The 17537-nt window shown below is 39.4% G+C and overlaps 1 protein-coding gene and 1 long non-coding RNA gene across 10 annotated transcripts in view; one reads left to right on the forward strand and one right to left on the reverse strand.

The window, feature by feature from the left end:
* Positions 1-17537, reverse strand: part of RHOBTB1 (Rho related BTB domain containing 1) — a 113425-nt gene that overhangs the window by 43388 nt on the left and 52500 nt on the right. For 2 of the 9 annotated variants that reach the window (XM_074339480.2, XM_074339478.2), the window contains exons 1-2: positions 16312-16526; positions 14178-14228 (exon numbers count right to left, since the gene is read on the reverse strand). The exons of 2 other annotated variants lie outside the window; for them this stretch is intronic. The gene's annotated coding sequence lies outside the window, so the exon portion shown is untranslated. Of the gene's footprint in view, positions 1-14177; positions 14229-16311; positions 16672-16988; positions 17055-17537 lie in introns of those variants that run through there. 5 more of the 9 variants (XM_019731795.3, XM_088792033.1, XM_019731796.3 and 2 more) reach the window with 4 other exon arrangements.
* Positions 1718-13870, forward strand: LOC148755182 (uncharacterized). The gene is made up of 3 exons (XR_016018919.1): positions 1718-1851; positions 13134-13236; positions 13733-13870. It is a non-coding gene; the product is annotated as an uncharacterized LOC148755182 (long non-coding RNA).

Here is a 17537-nt window from a genome sequence, read left to right on the forward strand (position 1 = left end):
ACTTTTAGGACTCAGGCAGTTTTAATTAGTCAAAGAAATACAGCCTGAATGCTTAGTGAGTGCCAGGCCTTTGGGTGTACAGTAGTAAACAAGCCCGGTAATGGTCTTGCCCTCAGGGACCTCACAGTCAAGTGGGGAGAGACAACTAAACAGGTAGATGGAATCCTACATTTGGTAAGTTCCTTGAAGAAAAATGAAAGGGTGTTATGAGAGAAAATAATGGGTGGGAGGCTTGCAGGGAAGACAAGGGAGGCCTCTCTGAGGAAGCCCCGTTTTCCTGCTCTCTGAACAATGAGAAAGGCCCAGTCATGGAATGGGAAAGGAAGCAGGCTGGGAAAAGATAGCATCAGGGAAACTGGTGAGGGGGAAGGTTAGAAAGGCAGGCAGGGGCCAGATCATACATGACCTTTTAGGCCACAGTCAGGGGTTTGGATTTTATTCTAAATGAGAATAAATGCATACAAATAAATGGATTTATTCTCACTTCAGTGAGAAGCCACGGAAGTGCTGTAGGCAGAGGAGTACCAGGTTCTGATTTGCTTTTTAAAACTATCACTGATATCCCCGATTGCTGTGTGGAGAACATGCTGTAGGAAATGTGAGCGATGGCAGAAGGACCAGTTAGAAGGATCCCACGTTCTCTGGGAGAGAAAGGGTGGAAGCTTGGACCAGGGTGGAATCAGCAGAGATGGAGTAAGTAGACAGACGCAAGTGACATTTTTGGGAGAAGGTGCACTGAAAACATGCTTCCTTCATACCGTCTCCTAGGGTGTGTATTGAATTTCAATTTGTAATATTGACAATTATGCTTATATGAATATCACTTTCATGTCTCCAGGATTATAAATTTTTGACAACAGAGAATGTTACTCATCTTTAAATCCTCAAGCTTTTCACAGTGCCTTGGCCAAACGCGGCTTTCAATAGATATTCGTTAAAGAGAATATGAAAGTATAGCCATTCCACCTTCCTTAGGAAAACTTCTCCCTGGGGCTGGCAGAGAACTTACACTCGGCTATCTCTGATGCCTGATCATTAAGTCCATGGCCTCGAAAGCAGCAGCATGTGCTAAGCCTGCAGTCGGCGAGAGGAACACCTTGAGAGACATCTGTGTGGCTCATCATGGGAGCGGTGTTTGACAGATGGCATCGCACCAGCCATGGCTCCCCAACAGGAAGAGCATCAGTAACTATGAGAACCACCAGGGACTAAGGACCAGGCCCCTCCTCCAAACAGGAGGGTGGGGGATAGGGGAGAGCGCCAATATACGCAGACAGGAGTGGTTAGGTTTAGAAAAAAAAAAAAAAGAATGTGATCATTTATTGTACTCTAGCACCTAGAGCCAATTTATGAATCTTAACAATATTTACATATAAGGGTCTCATAAAGTTCTCATCCACTTTTAGAATTTAATATCCTAATTCAAGGGATTCCTAGCGCTTTTTGATGAATCACGACTTGGCCGGAAAAGAAGGGGAGAAGGGAGGTATATGTCCCCACTAAACATAGAGAACAATTTATAATTGAAATGACAGTGAGTCTTGAATGAGGGATTTCAATCTATGCCTAAATAGAATCACATCACAGGAGGCAATTAGCTGGGCTTCAAGGCAAGACAGCATTGAAAGAACAGATGTCTTGGATCCCCCTCTACCCACATCTCACTAAAATTAACCTTATTCTACACAGATAGCAGACGCCATGACAATACCAGAAGCTCAGGATAAGGAGTAACCATACACTAAAATTTGCGAGGATTTCTGCCAAATTGACTTCTATGGAGCCAAGTGACAAAGTCTCTGAAGACCAGCAGACTGACCATTTCCACACAGAACAGAGTTTGCCTGGGAGGTAAGCAAGATGCTCTTTAGCACAGATGCCGGTGATCTGCAGTGAGGAGAGCTGGCCTGGCTTGGGATGAGGGTAGGTTGTGGAGCCACTGGAAAGCCCTTAGTAAACCAGCATACTGGCGCGAGCAAGGAGTAGACCCAGTGGCTGCCCCTTGCTTAGAATGGACCAGATACACATCCCCGAGCACAGAAAAGACTCTTTGTTTTGTTTTTGTTTATTCCAGCCTGCTCAACCAGCCCGTTTCAGTTTTGACACTACAGGAGGAGTGACATTACTGTGAGAGGGAGAGGGGGTAACAGGGTGCGATCTCTAAGACTGAGCACTAGTACATATTCAGTGATGACATTCCTCAACATTGTCCTGATCTTACCTTCCAAAGTTCTCCACCCATACTATAATGAATAGCTTTGCTTGTCCACTCAGGAACTGGGTGGGTTCCTGGGTCATTATAGAGCTCTCTATCTTGGTCTCTGACAGAGCCTAAGGTTATCCAAGCATTTGGAATATACTTCAATTTTTGGCCAGCATGAATCCTTTTTATATGAATGGAGTAAACATAGACCATTCAACATACAGTCTATTAAAAACCCTGATACATAGAAAGGATAAGCAATTAGCGAAAGACATAAAGGAAAGGTCTACTGAAGTAGATATGCTATAAGAAACAGCAGAAGAAAAATTAAAGAAAAGATATGCTCCATTTACTTGATCATGCAAAAAAAGATAGTTTGAGCATAAAAACTAACAGCAGATGAGGCTATAAGTAGGCAGATTACTTACTCTCTCTAAGCCTTTATTTCTTTCTCTGTAAACCGGGGATAATTTCTTCCCACACTGGGTTGTTGTGAAGATTAAATTAGATAATGCTTGTAAAATACTTTAATCACTGTGCCTGCCATCAAGAGTATGCTCAATAAGTCGTACCTATTAAGATTGTCAATATTTAAAATTATGTTTACGTTGAGCTTGTAATAATATAGAGAAATGCTAATGTTATACTATTAAGGGGAAAGTGCAGGATAGTAATCTGAAATATAGTTGATGAAAACTACATAAAATAAACAACTATGTGTAATTCTAATAAAATTGGGCCTTCCTCAGTCTCACACTTGAAGTACCATCTTAGCACAATGACACATCTGACTTTTAGAAAACCCTGAAAACCATACGGGTATTTAACCATAGAGAGATGTGGTTTACATAATGTCTCAGTATCTTGTAGCAAAACTCCTAAGAAGAGTTCCACCTCTCGTGGCAACCGCTCAAATCTGTCTGACTCTCAGGACCCCACATCTTTTCCCTTCAGCTGCTCCTTCCCCTCTTACAGTATCAGCCATTGCTCTCTGCTTCTCTTAGTTGCATTTCTATCCATTGTTCCCCTCCACCAATTAAATGGCTCTTCCTTGGGACCCACCCCTTTTTTTTCTGGGAGTGGGGAATGGGTGAGCATCAATATGTGAATGTTTATAATTTAATAATTGTGTCTCTGTCATCTGAAGAGAAGCAACAGCAATCTTTTCTTCCTGCAACAATATATGGAGAAAAAATGGAAGAAAGACACAAAACAAATAACAGTGATTGTTGCTGGGTAATGGGGCTATAACTGGTTGCCATTTTTCTACTTTCCTTTGGTTTCCAAATTTTTTACAGTGAAACTATATTACCTTTCTTTGGAAAATTGACATAAAATTCACAAGCCATAAAACTCACCCTTTTAAAGTGTACAGTTCAGGGGGGGTTATTATATTTACAAAGTTGTACAACCATTTCCACTATCTAACTCTAGAACATTTTCATTATCCAAAAAAGGAAACCTTGTGCCTGTTAGCAATCATTTCCAATCCCTCCACCTCCCAGCTCTGGAAACCACTAATTTACTTTCTGTCTCGATGGATTTGCCAATTCTGGACATTTCTTATAAATGGAATCATACAATATGTAGCCTGTTGTGTCTGTCTTCTACTCAGCCTGTGTTCAAGTTCATCTACATTGCACATATATCAGTATTTCATTACTTTTTATGGCTGAATATTCTTAGATGTATTACTTCTATAATGGGAAAAATATTTTAGCATTTAAAAAGAGTAATGAGTGTGTAAGAATAACCCTTACTTGTTACTTCTCCTAAGAGTACACTGATGTAACCCAATAATAATAAATGACTTTGATGATCTATAAATTATTTTTAAAAACCATATATTTACAAAGTATAGTGAGCTTGTTAAACCTGTTTTTTTCTGACTCAAACTCTCAACTGAAAAACAACAACATAGGAATCTAAATGATATCTTACTGAGTATCAGACAGAAATCGAACCATGTAGAAAGACAGCTGTGGACACACAGGATACACACATACAATTTTATCTCAAACAGAAGATGAAAAATTGTTGGCTTTTACATTTTGAGTGTTCAAAGGGAATACTTATAGTAACTGAAATGAGCAATTTTAAGAAATCATTTGGAAACATAGCACATGAATTATCCTGTGACAATCAATTATGGTTAAGATATTTTAAGCTTGGATCAATATAGTATAATTCAGCTTTACATTCATTAAGAAGAAAGAAATTCCAAATTTGCCTGTGTGCATTCCGTATATGTATGTGTGTACCCACCAATCACAAAAACATAAATGTTGACGCACATTCAGTGCAGGAATTTATGTTATAATCTTTACTTGGAAAGGCAGAGTCTACATAATTTCAGTTACAAGGGAGATAGGTTGATCAAAGCTGACTGGAACTAACTCGTATAAAGTAAGGGTTCAGTGAAAAATCAAATTCTATAAATGAATGACTTACTTAGGGCATAGCATTTGAAGCATTTTAAACACACTGAAGGTACAGTGGGTAGTGAACAGAAGCAGAAGGTTTGTGGTATTCTTCATCTACGTGCTAGTCACAGCTATGCTGTTTGCAAAACTTCAGCAGACTGTACACTTGTGATCTTTACACATTTCTCTATGTATATTATACTTCAATAATTTTTTAAAGTTTAAAAAAATAAAGCAACAAAAGACCCTACACATTGATTTTGGAGGGCCTGTAGTCCTCATGTGGGTAAGCCCTAGCTAAGGGCTGGATCAGGAATTAATAATTAAAATATTTGTCAAGTCTTTAAAGAGTTAAAGTTGTAAGTGCTTGTTTGAAAAAGCTAATAACTAGTCTGCTGAATAGACACGCTTAAAAATCCATCGTTATGAAGAAAAGTCTCTATAGTGTTTTGTAGCAACTTGTACATTGAAAGCATTCTCTGAAGATGTCAATGGGTCAGCTTTTGTAGTACCAGAGAGACCACTTGCTGTGAAACCTTCAGATATGATGGCAATCAAACAATTGCATTTAATCATTTATGAGACTATAATATGCCAGGTAGGATTAGGTTATGCTCTGACTGAGGCAAATGAAGAAAGCTGTTTCCCCCCTCCAGGATGCTTAGCAAAGTTAAACCATAAATGCAAAAGTGCTGGTGGACAAAAACCAGACTTTAAAATCTCATATTTTATTTAAGCTTACTGCCTGACATCAATATATAGATTCTAGCTAGTATTTTCAGGACAGGTTCCTATACCTTCCAACTCTAGGTAGAAGTTATTACATGAAAGAGTGTACATTTTTAAAAAGCAGGATGAGGAACTATTTGTGGGAGTACAAAATAAAGCCGTTATTCTGGAGTGCAACAGGCATTTAAAGGGCTTTAAAATATCCATGAATTTCATCCAATTATAAGACTTTATTCCTAGAAAAATAATTAGGGTATACAAAAAGATTCCATTAAAAAAATGTTCATCATATCACTGTGGAAACAAAATACTGGAAACAATTTTAGAAATACAACCACAGCAGATTGGTTAAAAAACAACAACAATAAATGTCCATATAATGGGAGAGTATATAGCCATGAAAAATGATTTATAGGAGTTCATTTATTGTTGTAGTTAGATGTTCATGGGAAATCATTAAAGAAAAAAGATTACCAAAAAAAGTACAGAGCAACACCATTCCTTAAAAATTATGTGCCTAAATATACACAGAAACATTTGGCACAGATACATTAAAATATTAATGCCAACTAGGATTATAACTGATTTTAATTTTTTTTCTGATCTACATATTCCATCTTTTCTATAATGAACACACGTTCTTTTATAACAAATAAGTAATTACAAAAAAGTGAGAGAGGGGAAGCAGGAAAACCAAGGACTAGAATATTCTTCTTTCATTATGCAGAATGAATGTCTACTCTTGACCTTCTCTCTGCATATCCTGAGAGCTTTATGTGAAGTGCCTTTCATATGGTAGGAAAAAGCCCTGCTGCTTCTGGAAACTTTCTTTCAATTCTGAGCAGCCATCCCACTTATCATCAATATCATCTTGGAGCCCGGGGTCATTCAGCTTCCTTGACTTCCATCAAAGACTCTAGTATCTCAATAGGCACAAACACAAAAAACTACACAGCCACTTGACCTAGAACAATGCAGCAAGGATACACCTGTTGATGTAGGAACAAGCCAATGGGAATACCTCTCACTAATCTTTTTAGATCAAGTCATCAAACTTTCACAGATTTCAATTCCTTTTCAGAAGAGAGTCCTTGGTCTACTTCAGACAAATAGATTTTTAAGAATATTAGAATCTGAAATATTCTAAGGGTTCACTGCTGATTTTTGTTTCATACACACAAAGGGAAACAATTCCCCTTCCTTGACATCTCTTTCCAAGAGCTTTAATGATCTGCCAAATCTAGCCTTGGCTGAATCTCTACCATGCCTATTATTCCTCCATGCTACTGATGGGAGGCCACATCTCGCCCCCATTTAGCGTGCACAAGAGCAGATGTCTTAATAAAAGGGCATTGGTGGACCTATACCGAAAAGAGCCAGGAGAACATACCATATTTACTGAATGGAAGCACTCACCTTCATGGCTTATGGTACTAAAAAGTACATTCACACAAAAGCATCAATAGTGTTGGTCATATGATATGAGAAATAGAAAAAAGGAGAAGAAGTTGTAGAGAAGGCAGTCAAAAGACCAGCTGCTGATTAGAATCACTGGGGGATTTGTTTTGTTGTGTCTTTTGCTGTCTGTACAAGAATGTTCTTGGCAGCATTATTCAGAATAGCCAACAACTGGAAACAACCCATCAATAGTAGAAATGATAAATGAAAAAGAAATTGAAGTTTATTTACACAGTGGAACACTATACAGCACTAAAAATGAATGGACTACTGCTACATACATCTCACAAACATAATATTGTGAGGGAAAAGCCAGACACAAAAGAGATTTCATTTACATAACAGCTCAAAATCAGGCAAAACTAATCTATGGTATTAGAAGTCAAGATAGCGGTTATTTCAGTTGTGTAGTAACTGGACAGGGGCTTAATAAGAACTTTCTGGGTGCTGGTGATGTTCTGTTTCTGTATGTAAGTGCTGGTTATGTGGTTATGTTCAGATCATGAAAATTCCTTAAGTCATATACTTATGATTTGTGTGTTTTTGTTTAAAAAAGATGCACTTCAAGCAAATGTTTTAAATTCAGATTCCTGGGTCCTAATGCAGACCTACTGAGACGGTAGGCTATACATTTCCTGGTGTGTTCCAATGTGTAGCAAAGGTTGGGAATCATGGACCAGTGGTCTGTATCTAGTGATGTGCTGGAGCCAGTCCTGATCAGCCCGTGAGAACCAACTGTTAAATTTCTAGGGTTTTTGCACACCTGTTAAAATAGGGTCAATATTAAAAATTAGATTATATAAAGTTTTGATTAAATAAATTATACTAAAAGCAAAGGTACAAAACTCATAATTTTCTATGTATTTTACTACATTTTACCATTATCTACGTTTTTGAGGTTATTGACACCAATTTTCTCTGTGTGGTGCAACTACTATACAGTAGTGTGCTACAATGTGCTACTGTGCCATCTCTTTCCAGCTTTACGCTCAGTCACAAGGAGAGCTTGAAATTGGCAATAGTGGGAGTATTTACACCACACAAATTGGCAACCACTACACAACAGTTTCATCGTTCTGTTAATTATCTTGACCTACGAAAATGATTAAAAATGTTAATACTGTAGATTAAATTTAAAAGCGTGTTATATGTATAGCTGTTACATTGTGAAAAGCACACTTAAGGAAATCTACTTATAGTATTTGAAAGTTATTATCTGGTTCAGCAAAACAGTCATTTATATCTTTGATAAATGAATGCGGTTCTGACATATGTCTTTGCTGCTTCACTTTTGTCTCACTCATTAACATAAAGGAAAATATCAGCCAACATTTATATGGGAATTAACCCCTTCATCAATTGTGACATAGGTAGGCTATGGATAGAAGAGTTCAGGAAAAAGCAGCAAGCATTCTGTGAAACCCAATTGGCTATATGGGATTTACAATAAAGGGTATTATATATATTATTATTATTTGTAAATTGTATGCTACACACATTCCTTATGTCAGTAAAGTTTCTAATCAACCTATGTATGCACATAAATGCATTCTTTTTTTCCAGAGAGCTAGTTGATTAGCCAGTACAATTCTGTCTACATTCCTTCCATGTTTAAGATTCCATGAGTCTCTATTAAGAAACAAGCAAACAAAATAAGGTGGGAGTCTTATGGCGTATAAGACATGAGTGTCAGCGTAGGATATAGTAACAACTATCCTTTAGAACCTCACCACGCAAAATGTGGTCGTCAGACCAGTGGTGGGGGCATCAATGGTGCAGCTTGTGAGAAATGCATAATCACAGGTTTTACCCCTGAACTCCTGAGTCAGAATTTGCATTTTATCAAGATGCCCATGTGATTTGTATACACATTAAAGTTTGAGAAGCACTGTTTTAGAAATAAACTCCTTGGTAGGAACTGAAACTTATTGAACCAATCCGAGATTAGTAATAAGGTTAGGGACAATCTAGCAATGCATGATCTTTAAACATTTCAAACCAGTTTAGCCACTTCATAGCATAGGGGAAAATATATAATCGCTACCCCTACACCTTAAAGATATATAATTAAATATATAATTGCTACCCCTAGACTTTAAAGAAAAGGACACATATTTCGCAATTTGCATTTGTCAAATATTGAAAGGGAAACTGGACCACTAGGAAAATAAAGGCTATTCTAGGCCACTTGGATTATTAATTTAAAAAGGGAAACAATATACAAGAAAGAAAAAAAATCACAAAAGTAGCTTTCCTCTATGTCTGTGATGAACAGGACATGTTGCCAAAGACTTAGTTCCAAAAATTCAAAGCAGAGCAGCCAGTGCCACATGACAAAGTGTGGCAGCTGGGGACAGCAGTGTGACGAAACACTTCCCAGAGATGTAATTTAGCCCAGGGTAGTTATCAAGTGCTGAGGGTGAAAGGGGGAAATTGTAGTGCTTATGCTTTTCCTACCAATATACCAGTCAGAACAACAGGACAAAAAGAAAAAACAGCTGATGCACGGAAAATACTCAATGCTAGAGTTAATTGAAGTGATGGTAGGAAAAGTGTCTCATATTTTGAAATTGAAAGCAAAAAGGTTCTATTGGCAATAATATTCTCTGGAAATATTTCTTAGTTATTTAGTTGAAAATATTGTAGTTGCTCTGAGATGCAAAGGTCTATGTGGAAAACACATCAGATACTTAGTGTCCTGATGGAAATAAGAGCCGCAGATCTGCAAAAGGAGCTTGGTTTGAGTTTGTGGCAGAAACTGGAACAGTAAGATAATTCAAGTAAACTTTGGTAACCCTAGAATGTGAAGAAAACAAATGTAATTGCGACCAGGCCACTGGTACCCAGCAAAACTATCGGGCCTGTTTTAGCTCAAGAAAAAAGTTTACTATAACTATCCCTTGCAATATCAGAATTTAAATGACTCTAGTACATTCAGAGGTAAAATGATATGACTGCCCTAATGTGTTTTAACATTTTCCCTTGAAATAACCTAGGAAAACTAAGAAGAGAATGAACCCTTATTGAGAACCTACTACAGTGTTTTGCTGAAAATAAGACCTAACTGGAAAATAAGCTCTAGCATGATTTTTCAGGATGACATCCCCTGAACATAAGCCCTAATGAGTCTTTTGGAGCAAAACTTAATATAAGACCTGGTCATATTTTCAGGGAAACACGGTATGGACTTGACATGTGTGATTTCATAACGTCCTCATAATTCTCTGGGAGAGGTGATACTGCCCCCATTTTACAGATTAGCAAAATGAAGTGCAAAGAAGTATTTCACCCATGTCACGTAGGTTAAGAAAAAGCTGGAGCTCCACAGACAAAATTGAAAAGCTCCCTACTTGATTAAAAGAGATTACTCAACACAAACAGCTTGGAAGGGATCAGAGTACGGGGTTGTTATGTTCTGAAGGAGAGGAAAGGCCTGTTCTATATCTGCGTCAATGACAATAAGTGAAGCTTCTCCTAGTACCCAACTTATCTTTACAGTGCTGGATCCTCTTATCACCCATTTCTGGATGTATCTTAGGTTTTAGAAGTATTTCATACTTGATAGTTGTAATTGTGGCAAAGTTGGAGGGGTTAGAAGACTTGGCACTTTTCAGGCAGTGTTATGTAATAGAACCGAGCTGTGGGCTGAGAATTGGAAACCTGGGTTCAGTTCCAGATGTGTCACTTATAAACTATGAGAGCAGATGAGTTATACCACTTCTCCGGGTGGCAGTTTTTTTTTAACCTACATGAGGCTGGATTAAGTATCCTTAAGAACCTTTCTGGACACATGATTCAACCCTCCATGACTCAATGGTTTAAGATTATGACTTCCATCAAAATATATTAGAAATGACCTGAAGCGTTAACAAATCTGTCCAGGCAGGCCTGCTATGTGGTTCAAGTTACATGAAAAAAAATTTTTTTTAAATCACAAGAATAATTATTTAACTCCTATACTCTACCATCTGCAAGAATAACCTGGAATGAAATGATACAGTGTGGTTTTTTTCCCTAGGCATTCCTTTAAAACGAATATATATATATATATATATATATATATATATATATATACACACACACACATATATATATGTATATATATGTATGTATATATGTATATATGTATGTATATCTATATATCTATATCTATATATCTATGTATCTATATATCTATATATATCTATAGATCTATGTCTACATATCTATATCTATATCTATATCTATATCTATATCTATACACACACACACACACACACACACACACACACACACACACAAGTTCTTAGACAGATCTGGGTGCAAACCCAAATTCTAACTCCTATTAACTTTTTGACTTAATGTATCTGAGTTCCATTTTTCGCTTCTGTAGTATTGGAATTGATAATGAACATTAGCTGTAATGCAGTAAAGTGTCTGTATCTAGTAGGAACCGGTCAATGTTACTCCAGCGGTCATTAGGAATTTAAACTATGATTGGTTAACAGTTCAAAGGACATTTCTCCAGAGGGACGGAACCTGAGATGGTAACCTCATTAGCACTGGGAACTTGTCATTAACTGTGCCTATGCAATAAATAAACTCAGGTGCAGAATGGAGAAATGTAATTGCTTTTTCTGGACCTATGGGCATCTCTCTCTTTCTTTACAAAACTTTCTAATTCACCCCTTAGTGGATAAAACCTTAGGAAAGACATTCCAATGTACTTGACAGGATAGTTGGAGGGACTATTTGAGGACCAGAGTGTCCCTGGACATATGGAAAAAGTGGCTATCATACCCACATTTGATTTCAGTGTTTTCATTTGTCCGTTGCCCATTTCCTGCCCTATGTGCACAGGAACAAAAGATTCCAGGAAGAGGAGGAGGTGAACTTTCTTTGTTTATAAACTAAAAAACAAACAAACAATTCTGATGCTGACATATAAATAACCAATCCATACATATCCCATTCATTTGAGTGACTGCTTTTGTCCTCTCCACCAAAGCTTTCCCTTTCTCTCCGCTCACTACCCACTACTCACACTCTTCTACTTTCTTGCCCCTTTCTACATACACTACGTTTTGTGACTTATTTTTCCTTCCTTTTCCAAGTTTGTTTTTTTATGTGTGTGTGTGTGTGTGTGTGTGTGTGTGTGTGTGTGTGTTTTGAGGTTGGTAGGAAGCCTGGGTGGAGAAAAGAATCTGAACACCTGTACTCTTTGAAACCTATTATGTGAAGCCCAAGTGATGCCTTCAAATAATGAGATTGAACTGCCTGTTTTCTAAAAGAAAGACCAACAGAAAGATTAAAAAAAAAAAAATCCTACTTTCTACAGTTAAATTTCCTGAGCAAAAAAACAGTGAAATGTTAAATGTTTCCAGCCATGTTTTGAGATAGCCAAGCATATTAACCAATGCCTTCTGAAGTTTAAAAGGGCAAGGAAGTGACTGCTAATTAAAATATTAGTAGAGATACCATATGGATTCTAAGGTCTGTTTGGTGCTAACATGATGTGATTCAGAGTATAATTTTACTCATTAAGTAATTATAGGCTATGGTTGCTTTATTGACATACTTATGACATACCGTTTTCACAGCTAACCAAATGTCAGCTGATGCTGAGATCTTAACCTGTAATGGGATCTTCCCAGTATCACAGTTCTCTTATGATCTATTTTGTAATGATACACTATATAACAACTTTTACTGGACAAAGCTGTGATAGGAAAGCTTATAACAACCCCTTAAATGCTTAAAAGTATCTCAACTAATTAAACTTTTAGGGCTATTAGCTGGAGTTGATGGTGTCAGTACATTAAAAAAAAAGATGACATATTAAGGTTTTCTTTAGTAATCTGTTCCCCATTTTACTTTTTATAATAATTATCCCTTTGTATAATACTCCCAAGAAGGATTAACAACTGTTACAAATTCTACAAAAAGTAAGGAAGAGAAGGAAGAAAAGCTATCAATCCAGGCCAAAAATAAAAAGAAAAAGAAAAATGTCCTAGTCTTTAACTATTGGCCATTTTCAAGACTTTGGTTGGGATTTATCTACTATGTATCCAAATCTATTACATGGCACATTTCAGACAAATTGAGTTTCCAAAAGGAATACAGTACTTTTAAACATACTGCCAAATCGTAATGCTTTCTCAAAGATGCTGTGCGGATTCAAATAGTTCACAATTTTGTTACAATCCTTTTGAAGCAATAACGCCTTTGAGTTTGAGATACTGTAATTTATTGGTTCAAGATGACTGTATAATCTCTCCCTGTTCCTTGAAATTCTACATTCGGCCCTTTCTTTAATTCTTACCCATTTATCACCTATTCAGATAAAATATGTACTGAAAATCATGGAATTACAAAGTAATCCCACAGAGTGGAAAATGCTGAACTTCTCCTAAATGCATCATTGACCTCCCATTCAGCCTTTTGGTATGTATGATCTTGATTTATTTGCCAATTTTTCACATATGGATATTTACTATCTTGTCTTTTAAATCTGTTTGTAAGATCCTTAAGACCAGAGAGCCGTTTGACAAAACCTTTCTTAAATCTTTGACCATGTCATGCTAGAAAGTACACATGAATACATATTATGTCAGAGTTTTATTTAAAATAAAATTTATTCTTTTGCAACTGCTGGGTAATTGAATGCTATTATATGAGCTGTAATTACCAAGTTATCTTAGGTAAATCACTTAACCTTTCTTGGCCCATTTCCCTACTGGAGAAGAATTTTTCAACTAGAGATTTTAGGTTTTAGAGTAAGACAGAACTATTAGTTTTTTAAGTCCTATTTCTTCCACTTACTAGAACTAAGAATTGAACATAATATCTTACCTCTCTGAATTTCCAATTCCTCATCTGTTGTTTGGGGATCAAGAGAGGGGTTTTATCTCACAGGTTTTTTTTTTTTTTTTTTTTTTAGATGCAGAGTGAGAACATAAATGTAAAGAATGCAGTACATTCCCTGAACTTCAGTTCATGCTCAAAAATGTCAACTATTATTATATCAAGTTTTTCTAGCTCTAGAGTGCTAAGATTAGGATAGAAGTACAACTTTAATTATCAAGCACCCAGATCTCCAGTATCCTCAGCTTTTCAGGTACCAATTTGATCCCCTTCCCCCCAAAAAAGTCTTATAAAGGACAAACTGATTCAAGGTCCATTTTAGTGCTGTTTTACCAAATAGAGTAAATAGAATAATTTTAATAATCATGGAATGTATGAGCTTCATAATTAAGTCCATAAAAAATGACAAAGACAAATTGTGTTAAGACAAATGACTATGAAACCTATTCTAAAATGCATGCTCAGAATTAGACATAAGATGTCATTAACCTGCGGTCATGGGTTTGCATAAAGACACTAACCTGGCTTCCTGGAAGTGAAGAACAGAATACACTGCTCACGGTTGGACTTACCTACATAAAAGAGAGAAATACTTGTAAATCCTGCTGCTTGCCAGAAGCACACGGGGAGCTACTAACATTTTCAACATATATTGTTTTCAACCCGCTTTACTTTTGCTAAGTGCTAGTGCTAGATTGGCATTTCTTTGGGTCAAATAAATTCTGAAATAGCTAGGTTAACATTTTGTAGCATTTGTGAAAATACATGTCTGAGCATTTGGGATGTTACAAAAAAAAAAAAAAAAAAAAAAGGATTTGGCCACAAACCCAAGGATGGGAACAAGAAAAATCCTAAAGGCATTTTATAATACAGCAGTCATAGAAGCAGACATACTATTCCTCCAAAATAACATTTTTGTACAATATTATCATAAGCAAAAGACCAAACGGTTCTGGTTTATTTTCTATTATATTTGAATAGTTCATACGCTGTGTTATTGAGTCAATGACATCAAACTACCTGCGATTCTATTTCTACCTCTTGATCACACACAACCTTATGTAGTTCAGTTTACATTACCTTCAAAATTTGGGAAAATAACAATCAACGGGCAATTTTAGAAAACTATCGACCATGATTTTATTGCTTCCTAATGCTTTTTTGGTCTTCCACACTGGGACGAACTGGTTAAACCCCTTTCCCCCTAATATGTCCAAATATAATCCTGGAATCTCAGAGGAAACCTTGTTTAGTAGAATAATTTACTGCCCACTCCACCTGCAGAGTAGTATGCAGACATTATTTATATTGAAAAGAACTTGTGTTTATTTTCTAGCAACCAGTGACTCTCTGAGGCATATATAAAGTTATTGGCAATGAAACATAATTCCAAATTTCTAAAGAGTGTTGTAAACAAACTTAGTGTTTGTTTAGAAAAACTTAGAACTTGCCTGAGAGCAAACAAACACAGCCTATTGACTATTTATATCTGCTGATAGAGAGAGAACATTATACAAAGATGAAAACTACTGATAACAGTATTTTTGCCGTTTAGAGAGGATACACAATACAGTGTAGAATATACAGCACAGCCAGGTTGGGGTTGGGGGAGCCCCAAACTAGTGAAACTTCAAGTTGAGCATCTGGCTGGAGTCCAAGAGCTGTGTGAACAGCACAGGTTGGGGGAAGTTCAAAGTCAAAGCGCCTCTTCTGGTCTTCCTAGATCTTCCTAGGAAGGTCTGGGTGGCTTTGTGTATATATCAACCTTCATGCATTTCCCCCACCAGCAAATGTGTACAGTCAGCTCGAAAGGCACAGCTTGTGTGCTGACGTGCAAAGCCAAGTCAAAACCCTGTGCTTGGCGCTCCCTTCTAACTTTCTGGCTTGTCCAAGTCTAAATATTGACATTGCTCCTCAGTTGAGATGTTTGATACTGCTGAGGATAGAAACAGCACAGCTAACAGTAGGATCTAATATATTTTTACATAGTTGTGCCTTCCTTCCACTTCTTTTTTTGGAGACGAGGTTGGATTCCCTTGTCTGCACACCTCCCCCTACCCCCACCCCACTGTTCTTCCCCAAAACTGAGCACACGGAGACAAGGTAAGGTGTTTTGCAAGCCCCTCACGGCAGCTCCTACTGTTGCCACAGCAACTCACAACAGACTCCGTAGACACTAGGTTGGGGGTGGGAAGCGCCAAACTGCGGGTTGACCAGTCAACTCTCATGGGGGTGCAAGCTCCAAAGGGACTAGCGTATCCCCCCACCCCCTTCAGGGCCTCCGGCTCCCTGCTACTGTCCTTGCAAAGAATACAGCCCTCTTGTCAGCGCAGCACCACCCCCTCCCTGGAGCAGCCAGCCTGCTAAGGGTGCCTGTTGTTCGTTTTCTCAGCTCCAAGTTAGGGGTGCGGCTGTGCGGGCGCTCCTAGAAATCTCTTCTGTTTGCCTCTGATGTGAGGGTTCCCGGCCTTGCGGAGAGGCGAGGGCGCCTCCTATGGTACTGGGTCCCACAACTCTCTCTCGGGACGCTGCTGGCCGCGTGGCGCGGTCGGGGCCCCCACATGCCACCCGCTGGGGCTGGGGCTGTGGGGGCTCCGCCGAGGATCTTCCGAGAAGAAGTTTCATACCATAGCGCACTCACGACACAGAACCTACCCTGAAGCCAAGCGAGACGCGAGCTCTCTCCGCCTTCAAGGGCTGGGGGGAGCGGGGGGGCCCCCGCCACTCAGCAGCAGCCACGACTGCGCGCGGTCGCGGGTGTGCGGGGCCCCTGAGCGCGGCGTGCCGCCCGCCGCCCAACTTTGCACAAAGGCAGCATGGCACTGCCTCGCCTGGCGGGCTCGCCCAGCGCCGCGGACGCTCTTTCCTGTACGGGGCGAGAGGGGCTCGCCCCTTTTCATCCCCCAGCCCTCCCCTTCTCCTCCTGCCCCCACCCTGCTCCCAGGCGGGCCAGCTTGGCGGAATAGAGCGCCCGGCACCGAGCTCCGCCGCGGTGGCGGCTGCCGCTCGCACTGTGACGTTAGCAGCCTTCGAGGCTATTTATATCCACACGATTGGATTTCATTCATGAAACCAGGGCCTGGTGTGTCTGTGCGCTGGGGAGCTGGTGGCGACGGAGGCTCAGCTTTAAGCAGATCCGCGGGGCCGGGGCTTGGGAGGCAGATTGTCCGGGACAAACATGCGCAGGGCATAGGAGACCCCGGCCCTTCTCCCGAAGGGCTGGGAGGGGAGGGTCAGGGCAATTTGTGTCTCAGCCCCATCCCTAGCATTCCACCCATTCCCGTACAACTGCTGGCCCTTTGTCCTCTGGAAAACTAAGTTGGGGCACTAACCGGCTGGGCAGCCCGGCTTTCTTCCCCCTAGATGCTGACCGGCTGCGGACTCCGAGGGAGGACGTTGGCTTTTGTTTCAAAACCGAGCCCAGCTGCTGACTAAGGGCTGCGTTAGCCCAGCCTCCTTCTCCCCTGGGTGGATGCACGTGCTGGCTGGCTCCCCCTCTGAGTTACCTTCTTCTGTGACTTGGCTTTTGGGATCCTCCTCAGAGGGCGTAGGACTCACCCGCTGCCCTCCACGGAGTAAGGAAGCGATTTACAACCTACAAATGGCTGAGAGAGGAAGTGAAATTGACTTCTGGCCGCTCATGGGTTGTCATAATCCTTGAAAGCAGCACTACGGTCCATTCCTCCTTTGTGACAGGATGGGGTAGTTTTCATGATTCACATAACAAATACTTAGAATGCCTACAGTATGTCAGGTACACTGTCAAGTTCTAAGGAGGTGACACTGAACACAACCAAACAGGTCCCAGCCCTCAAGGAGCGTTCAGTCTGCCTGCTAATATTAGTGTGCCTTAAACCTCCTCACTGCCAGCCTCCAAGGAG

The sequence above is a fragment of the Rhinolophus sinicus genome, chromosome 15 (assembly GCF_057876585.1).
Source record: "Rhinolophus sinicus isolate RSI-liver-muscle chromosome 15, RSI-T2T, whole genome shotgun sequence".
In the NCBI taxonomy this organism is placed as follows: domain Eukaryota; kingdom Metazoa; phylum Chordata; class Mammalia; order Chiroptera; family Rhinolophidae; genus Rhinolophus; species Rhinolophus sinicus.